This window comes from Mytilus edulis, chromosome 1, assembly GCF_963676685.1.
Source record: "Mytilus edulis chromosome 1, xbMytEdul2.2, whole genome shotgun sequence".
NCBI lineage: Eukaryota > Metazoa > Mollusca > Bivalvia > Mytilida > Mytilidae > Mytilus > Mytilus edulis.
Window position 1 is genome coordinate 58,367,077 of NC_092344.1, and position 9,531 is coordinate 58,376,607.

Below are 9,531 nucleotides of genomic sequence, written 5' to 3' on the forward strand. Positions count from 1 at the left end.
GAAAGAATAAAGAAAGATTAAAAAAATATATAAAAATAAATGTTGTCTGCTAATCTGTATGGAATAGAGAAAAAAATCGGCTGCTAAACTATAAGGAATAAAGAACTAAGGGCTGCTTAAATAAAAAAAAAAAGAAAAAAAAAAGAATACAAACAAATATGAATAGTAGGCCTATGATGTAAGATTTCTCTCTACTTATCCTTTTAGTTGTTGTGCACGTGAAGGAATTATGTCTGTGCAGAGAAACCAGAACCGGTTTGAACTGGTTAAAATGAGACGATACTGGCTCTGTAGTTGGGGGGGGGGGGGGGGGGGGGGGGGGGGGCTCTTAGCATACGGTCCAATCAAACAATTTCTATGTCTATATATTCCTCTACATAAAACTGTGTTGAAGATAACAAAATATTAAGGAAGAGAGATAGGTCAGGACGAGTACAGAAACCATAAAAGTTGTATTTATAAAATTTTCGATCGTATAGAAGCTAAATTCGTCTACTGTACTAATCACAACACGATTTAGCCTGTTAACCAAACGTTTGTCTCTATCCAATGTTTCCTCATTTTCCGGTCCAAATTTCCCTCGCTTTATCACAAGACCTATACCTATTGTAATTATTGTTAAATTGCATGAACTATTTGCCACTGGACGTTCAACAACCAAGTACTTTTTACGTTTATTTCTTAACTACGGGGTTGGGTTGAATAAAGCTATAAGAGAGAGACTAAAGGTTCAACTGAAATGAATATTATGGACCAGTTTTGTTTATTTATTAATAGCGAAGACTCGCTTTCAACGTTTGCAAACAATGTAGGTGGCAATTTCAAAGTGCGGCTGCCCAAACGCTATACGTTAGATGGATCGCGGGAATGTGCATTATTGGAAGTGTCGTTCATACCGGAATTAGAAGCCTCAACGAGACGTATGTATTTCTGTTCCAATTTCGTGCACCAATCGTACGTGAGGGAAACGGCTCTCCCTATTCTCCAGTCGATACGGTTATTGAATGAAGATATCACGGACGTGACGTTTGAGAAACCAATCTATTTTCCGGTCACCAGGAATGAATTGTATCACATCGAATTTGTGTTGAGAGACGATCATTTGCAAATATGTCGTCTAAAAGATGACCACGTATTTCTCTTGCTACATTTTCGCAGGAAGAATCTTTAAGAGGAAACTACACATTCATAATAAGGACATTACGAATATGTTTAATTGCAATATTTGCCGTAAAGTATATGTGTGGCCGCACGATCTTCAAAGACATATGAGAAGTAAGCATTCTTCCGATGAGTCACTATACCAGCAAGATGTTCCCCAGCAGCAGCAGCAGCAGCAGCAGGAGGCTTTCGTGTTTAGACACCCTTTTACCATGATCGTGTCCGGTCCCACCTCCTGCGGAAAAACTCATTTTATGAAAGATGTGCTTCAACACATAAAAAGACTGTTATAGTCCCAGTCCAGAAAGAATTGTTTGGTTGTATAAAAGGTGGCAACCTCTTTACGAGGAAATACAACGAACAGTGCTTCCACGCGTTGAATTCATTCGTGGAATTCCTTTTGATCTCGAAAGGGACGATTTTTTCGATCCTATTAGATGATCTCATGTCGACCTCGGCCAAAGACTCCAGAATAAATGATTTGTTTACGGAAGGGAGTCACCATAGAAATTTATCGGTCGTCGTTTTGAATCAGAACTTATACTTTGGCAAAGACCCCACCCAGAGACGGAACTGTCATTATCTCGTTCTCTTTAATAACCCCATTGATCGTCAACCCATCATGACGCTTGGCCGACAGATGTATCCTTCTCGAGGGGACTTCTTTCTCCGGAAATTCGAAGAGGCAACGAGCACACCTTTCGGGTACCTTCTGGTTGACCTAAAAGCTAGAACCCCGGAAGCCTCCAGATTGCGCACAGAGGTCTTGCAGATCGGCCAAGGAGAGACACATGATGAAAAGAAGGAGGACACTCGTCTCTCCGAAGACGAAAGTTCGGTCTCATCAGACGAAGACATGGCCGACGAGACAACAGATCTATCGCCAGACGATGCTGAGAGACGAGAAGATCTCATCGCCTGTCGGGATTGTGGAGTAGTGTTTGCTCACCTTCGCGGATTGGAAACCCATAGTCAGCAAGGGTGTGGGAAGAAAACAGCATTGTTCTTCCGATGACCGTGAAAGATGTAGAGGATACTTTGAGCGGATTACCCGTGACCGTGTGCTGTGCAGAAGACTTGCCTAGCTATGTGAGCGACAGACCTAGAACATTTGTAGTCAATACGGACAACTGTGACCAAAAGGGGAGTCATTGGGTGGCTTTTCATTTTCCCGCATCGGGGCCACCTGAATTTTTCGACTCCTTAGGACGATACCCGGAAACGTACCAACGCTATTTTAGAAATGTACTCATCGTGAATGGACCGGAATACTGTGTGGTTGGCAATCAAGTTCAACCCGATGATTCAGATACCTGTGGCCTGTATTGCATTTATTACGTCAAATTGAGATGTCGGGGACTGGAGATGAAGGACATTATCAGCACCTTTTCATCCACTGACTTGATTAAAAATGACAGCAAACTCGTAGCCCTATTTGGTTAAAAAAAAAAAAAAAAAAAAAAAAAAAGAAAAAAAAATCTTAAACCACCTACATGTATATGTAGCAGGTCTCAAGTCCTGAACCAGAACTGGTATCTGGAAGTGTGAGAGAGATTTATCCGAACACCACTTTCTAAAGTGTGACGTCACGTCCACCTTGGAGGGTAGCTTGGTCCAATATTTAGGTAAAGCGCCCGCGCCTAAGCCCAACTATAGCCTCTGCACCCACATACGACGTTCGTGTGAGTCATATCCTTAATTATGCATCCCCATGTCGAGTCCAACTCTGGTGTCCGTGCTGAGGCCCAAATATAGCGTTAGTGTACGCGCGCAGGTCTAACTATAACGTCTTGCGTCCCGATTTCAGGTCCAAATATGGAGTGGGTGTCCCGATGTCCGCGTGAAGGCCCAAATATAGTGTTCGCGTCCGCGCTCAGGTCCAACTAAAGCGCTCGCGTCCGCGCGAAGGCCCAAATATGGTGTCGGTCTGTGAGTCATACCCTTAGATTTCAGAGTCACCTACGGTGTCCACGCTAAGGCCCAAATATAGCGTCAGCGCATGCGCGCAGCGCGCGTCCCGTGTCCAAGGTTTAGGGCTCATACTCCTCATACTATACTACTGACAACATCAAAAGTTCAATGTAGGATAATAAAAAAATACTTAATTTACATAGTTTTTTCACTGATTTCTTATTCTTAACTTAATTTGTGAAATATTGATTGTAAAAAACGGACATATGTAAAATCGATTTTGGATAAACAAAACTCGCAGCAATTTTACACCCCTCTCCTTCTATCACAAACATCGAGCACGCTTGTATCTGTACTATATGTTTAGCATTTTTTATAACTTGTTTCTTTGTTTGTATAGGCCCGTCTAAAACGGGACATATTATGGTATACCGTTGCCCGTCCGTCGTTCACACTTCGGACAATTAATAAAAAACGCTTCCACCAACTTTTATGGAACTTTATCGAATTGTTTATATCTATTGACGTAAGCTCCCTTTCGATTTTTATAAAATTCAAATTTTTCGTTTCCATGTTATGAATTTTTTTTTCCTTAAAAAGGGGGGAGTTTTCCAGTTTTCGGAGACTAATTCTAAAATGCTTCCATCAACTTAATGAGACTTTGGTGAATTGTTTAAATCAATTGACGTATGCTCTGATTTTTATAAATTTCAGATTTTACGTTTCCGTGTCATGAATTTTTATGCTTTAAAAAGGGGGGATTTTCCAGTTTTCGGACAATCACTCATAAACGCTTAAACAAAATTTTATGACAGTTTAGTGAACTGTTTAAATCTGTTGACTTAAGCTACCTTTCAATTTTTTTTTAAATTTCAGATTTTACTTTTTTTTAGTTATGAATTTTTATATTGAAAAAAGGGGATTTTTTCCAGTTTTTTGGACAATAACTCAAACACGCTTTTACCAACTCTTATGAAACATTTACATTTTTGGAGTTATAGAGTTTTTATTCATAAAAAAATGAGGCTTTTTTCCAGTTTTTCGGATAATAAATCACAAATGCTTTCAGCATTTAATGATTAGACTATGGTGACTAGTTAATATATCTAATAATTAAACTAAGTACCCTTTTGATTTTTATATAATTTCTGATTTGATGTTGTACAGTTTTGGGGATTTTTTCTTCTGACAAAATGTCGGAAACGGTCAAGGAAATTTTGCATGACGAAATTGAAGAAATGGTGATAGACACAAAAGAGTGTACTGACAGTATAACATGGAAAGACGGAACAAGAATTGTGGAGCTTTTAAGTCTGGCACTGAATAACTGCAAAACGCTGCAAGGCCCAGCGGAATCTGCTCAGTGTAGAGAAAGAAATATTTCAAGGAATTGGGATCTATCTTACTATTCGTTGCTTAAACTGTAACATGCTGAAAAACAAAATTCGGAACAAAACGACCTGCAATAGCTAATTATGAGTATTGGTAGCTGCTAAACGTACAGCGGCAAATATTTTTTGCACATTTATGACATCCAAATGTTATTTTAATGAAACTTAAAGAAATGAGAAAACGTATGAACCCGTAATTAATGAGAAAAATTTAACAAAATCTATGGCGCGTATGGTAGCCGAATCTAGTCTGGTGTTGAAATCCATACACAAAAGTCATTACTACAGCTGTGCAATATTTTTCATGACGAGAACAGTTATTTTCATTTATTGATAATGAATTCGAAGTAAATAATACTATCTTGAATTCTTTTCTTGTTAAGCATTTGGCAGCCTCCAAATTTTACGGAAAATTGTCATTGTAAGGCCAAATTTAACAAACTATCAATGAAATAACAAAACCGACTGCATGTGCGAGACCCTCATTGGTGGACAAGGTCGTATAACACCTCTATTCGTAAACAGAATAATAAGTAAAGAGAGTGTCTCATCCTATTCTGGACTTAAAATTGGTACATAAAAAAGCCGATTTTAATTGATATTTTAAAAACATATAATATTGTATGTGTATGAAGAAAAACTGTCAATAAAAATCCGTTAAAAAGATTTCAAAAAATCTATTGGTGTCGTTTTTGGTTTGAATTTAAGCAAAATATTACCAATAGATGCAGCATTGTCACACGTTAGTTTGTTTAATTGGTTGTACATGTATTCTTTTTGTATATGAAACTGGATGTAATAGACCAAAACAAAAAAACGCCCGTTCACATGCTGTTAAAAGGGCTTGTTTTTAACGGTGTCTTTTGCTATTGTTCATCATATTTGTATTTTGTTCATTGTTTTGTACTTAAATCAGACCGTAAGTTTGAGTTTTTTTTGCATTTGTCATGTAGGTGCCTTTCATAGCTTACTATGCGGTATGGGTTTTTTACTCTTTGTTGAAGGCCGTCCGATGTCCTATAGTCGTTTAGTCATTTGTCTTCTTATTTGTATAAGCATGTCCCTATTGTACATTTTTTACTTCAATGTTTTGAGAGATAAAAATTGAAGTATCGGCAAATGTACACTAACTGCAGACAGACAGATCAGAAAGTGTACACACGTTAAAACTCGTCGTATAGTTAGACGATCAGACAGACGAACAAAGTGTTTTCAATATAGCTCTTCTTCTAGACAAACAAGTATGCAAATATTCATACGTATACGCCGTAAAAAAATGTTATGTAACTTACATTGTATCTATTGATAAAGACATCGTTCAATATCATTCTCTTATACCGGCTGCAGTACTTCCTATGAAATATTATATTACAACTTCATTTTCGGTCGATTGATGCAATAATGGCATGAGTTAAATTGCACAAAACAGCTCTTATTAGAAAACAAGAAGTACTGCTCATAATTTAAATTTGAAAGACAATTATCTTTTGAGTGTAAAAAAAAATAAAATCAAAGTACGTCGGGACCTTTTAAAGTTGACGATACGGTATCGGTTTTGTCATTGTTGACGGTTATATGGTATAATCGCCTCACTTAATTTATAGTTGGTTCACATTTTGTCATGTCAATAATGTTGTCTATCATCCTACAGTACATCAAGCAATTTAGAACTAATGTCGGACGGAGATGCACCTTTATACTTCTAGCAGATATACATCTGACAAAGCAATCTGCTAGAATCCTTCATTTATATTAAGTATCAACGCTTTGAAAAACACCTGCATAAACTTGACAGCGAACTCGTGTACGGCGGGAATGATTACACGGCGTTGTTGCGATTAAAACTTAATTTAACGTAATTTAGCGCCATACTGACAGACGTCGTAAAAAATAAAGATGTATGGCTTTTATTGAAAAAAACAGGCACATGGACCCCAATTGTTTTCTTTTGCAATCAATCAAGTACTGTTTCAAGAACACTCCACCAAAATTTCAGGAAAAAAACAACGATCAAATTTTTTCTGCACTTCCGAAAAGACGCAAAAGTATGGTCAATTTTTTATTTCAGATATAGCAATCTAAATCCGGAACATGATGATTTGGTTTAACCTTAAACTTGTTTCAGTATGTTGATGTCATGGATCAAGGGAATATTTTACAAAAACCCGGTTAAGTTATGACTTTTCGTTCAAAAGTATTGTTACTTTCTTTAAAAGTCATAATTTATTAAATTTCAGGGATTTTCTTCCAAATATGCAAATTTCGAACCAAATTATCTCTAAAAGTAGGTCATGAAGGTACTTTTTTCTTTGCATATTTAAAAAGTACACATTGAAATTGACCTTCTATCAAAATTTTAAGAAAAAATCAACGAGGGATCTCTACTGTATCGTATGCCCTTAAAGCATAAAGACAAGAGGAGTACCATGCGCTTACAGCGGAGCTTTTTATTTATTTATTTGAAAAGTCTTTTCAAAAGAGGGACGAAAGATACCAAAGGGACAGTAAAACTCATAAATCTAAAATAAACTGACAACGCCATGGCTAAATATGAAGAAAACAAACAAACAATAGTACACATGGCACAACATAGAAAACTAAAGAATAAACAACACGAACCCCACCAAAAACTAGGGTTGATCTCAGGTGCTTCGAAAGGGTAAGCAGATCCTACTTCACATGTGGCTACCGTCGTGTTGCCAATGTGATAACAAATCCGGTAAATAGTCTAATTCGGTAGGTCACATTCATGAAAGGGAAGGGGATTGTAGTTACGACGTTAGGAACATATCTGATATCATTTGTGAAACGATTCAACTGTTTTTATAATATGCTTTTTATCACTGTTCAATGTTAAGGGGATGGTTGTGCACATAAAACGAGTTTAATCACTAAGAGTCCTATATATGCGTCGTAAAACTAATTTTTCTCGAATGAATTGAATTGTTTTTAAATTTTTCTTTTTGGATTCTCTTATAGATTGTTGTGCGGTAACGGTTTTCATCAATGTTGAAGACTGTACTATGAATTATACTTGTTCACTTCATCATCATTTAATGTCTGGTGGAAAAAATTGTTTCTCTCGCAATCATACCACATCTTTTTTTTGAGTGAAATTATGAATAAAACAAAGTTTATCACTAGTATTCGTCAGTTTAGTTTCAGAGCATTCCATTCACGAATTGAGTAAATGAATACATGGAGAGCGCAGCGTTATTTATTTTCATGTGCCATACATGCTATACATATATGAATTTTTATAAATGTACATGTACCAATTGGTGATGTTTTTTGTACTTGCTACCTGGGAAACTAAGAAAAAATAAGATAGCACAGTTTCTTCGGTATTGATTATGTTTATTGATTACGTTAACAGTTGAAATTACTGAACAATAAGTGATATATATTTCACGATTATTAAAAAATGCATTCTGACACGATGAAAGCAGGAAACGTACGGTATCAACAATTCAAAACAAGAACCAGTTGCTTATTTTGATCAGTAGGAAAGGTAGAGAAACAAGGAGCATGTTTTATGCCCAAGTAACACTAGACCACTATTGCACCACGCTCACCGCAATCTAAAAGCACGGCCGACACTCGGCTAACCGAGAGATTGGTCGGTTAATCTATATTGAGTATGTGGCTATATCGGCGGTGGGTCTGTTAATCGGGTTGGCTAAAGTCTGTTAATCAGGTGTTATCGAGGAAATCATTGGAAATTCTGCATGTTTCATTGTATAACTTTTTAAATATATGTTTATCATAAAAATTATTCATGTCTAACAAAACAATTCAATGTACCGAATCCAGTGGTGTAATTATTATTTTTCTAGCTTCGATGTACGATCTATAAAATGAAAAGGCGTGTTACTCATCAATAAATTTATACACATTTTACACACACAAAATGTACACAAAAAGACACGTTGGTTGAATTTACTTGCATGCGATATTTTGAACATCGAACAAAGACAGGCATTATGTTTGTCAACCAAATTGATATCATTGTGTGAAAAATCTACACAAAAATCTGTATTTTGGTGACATAAATCAATCTTTATTTAAAACCTGGTCTGTTAATGGGTCGGATGTATAAAACCCGGTCTGTTAATTGGTCTGTTAAGAGTTATAAATGGCAATAAAAGTATAATTTTATTGCTGTATGGGGTGTTATCGGATCAAATGGGTAGGCTCAAGACGAGTGGCTAAAATATACGGAAACAACACATGAGCAATGAAACATAATATATACGGAAACACTAACATGAACAATGAATTTAGGCCATGAATATTGAAAACTGATATAAAAAAGTGTAATATTAAAGTATTATTATACATCATGTTAAAATACCATATTTTGATTGCCTAATACGAAGGTGTTAATTTACTCTATCACTAGCTGAGCGGGTGACAATTTTTTGGAATGTCACCCTCTCGGCTAGACCAATCAAAAATCGGCAGTTTAAACGACAATGAATTGAATCTACATCAAGTTATTTTATAGACAATGCTTAAAGTTCTAATTTACTATACAACGAAGCGTGGAACGACTCAAACTTATTTCATTTACAATTGTTGGAAAAACGTATTTCACTTGTTAATATTTTTACTTTAAAACCTATAAATCATTGTGTGTTATGCTTATTGTTGATATTAAACGCATTCGTTCACCATCGATGGGTTTCAACTGGTGATGTACATTTCATCATGTTCATTGTGATGTATATTTCTCAGCCAGATATGAGGCCTTTTGAAAGGGGTATTTACCCAAAATTTAAATAACATAAATAACAATAACAAAATAACAACAATTGAAAATATTTTTTTTCTTGATAGCAGAGCTTTTTTCCCGTTTCGGGCCTAATCCTTGAATCGTTTATATGTCAAGTCAATGCACTACTATTGTCTATTTACTTCACTTCTGATGATTTTTCAAATACCCGTTACGCTGTCAAGTACGTGACTACATAGAAAATACTTTATAATAAAACTCATCTGTTAAAGAAAATGATGATAGGACATTCATTATAATAAATCAAATATCACATAGCTGAGAGGGTGATAG

General features: G+C 36.0%; 1 long non-coding RNA gene across 1 annotated transcript in view; it reads left to right on the forward strand.

Annotated features, from left to right (window-relative positions):
- The window catches only part of LOC139485827 (uncharacterized), a 971,519-nt gene extending 962,242 nt beyond the window's left edge, over positions 1-9,277 (forward strand). Inside the window, exon 3 of the long non-coding RNA XR_011655408.1 lies at positions 8,052-9,277. This is a non-coding gene — a long non-coding RNA (uncharacterized lncRNA). The remainder of the gene's footprint in view (positions 1-8,051) is intronic.
- Positions 9,278-9,531: the final 254 nt, after the last annotated feature.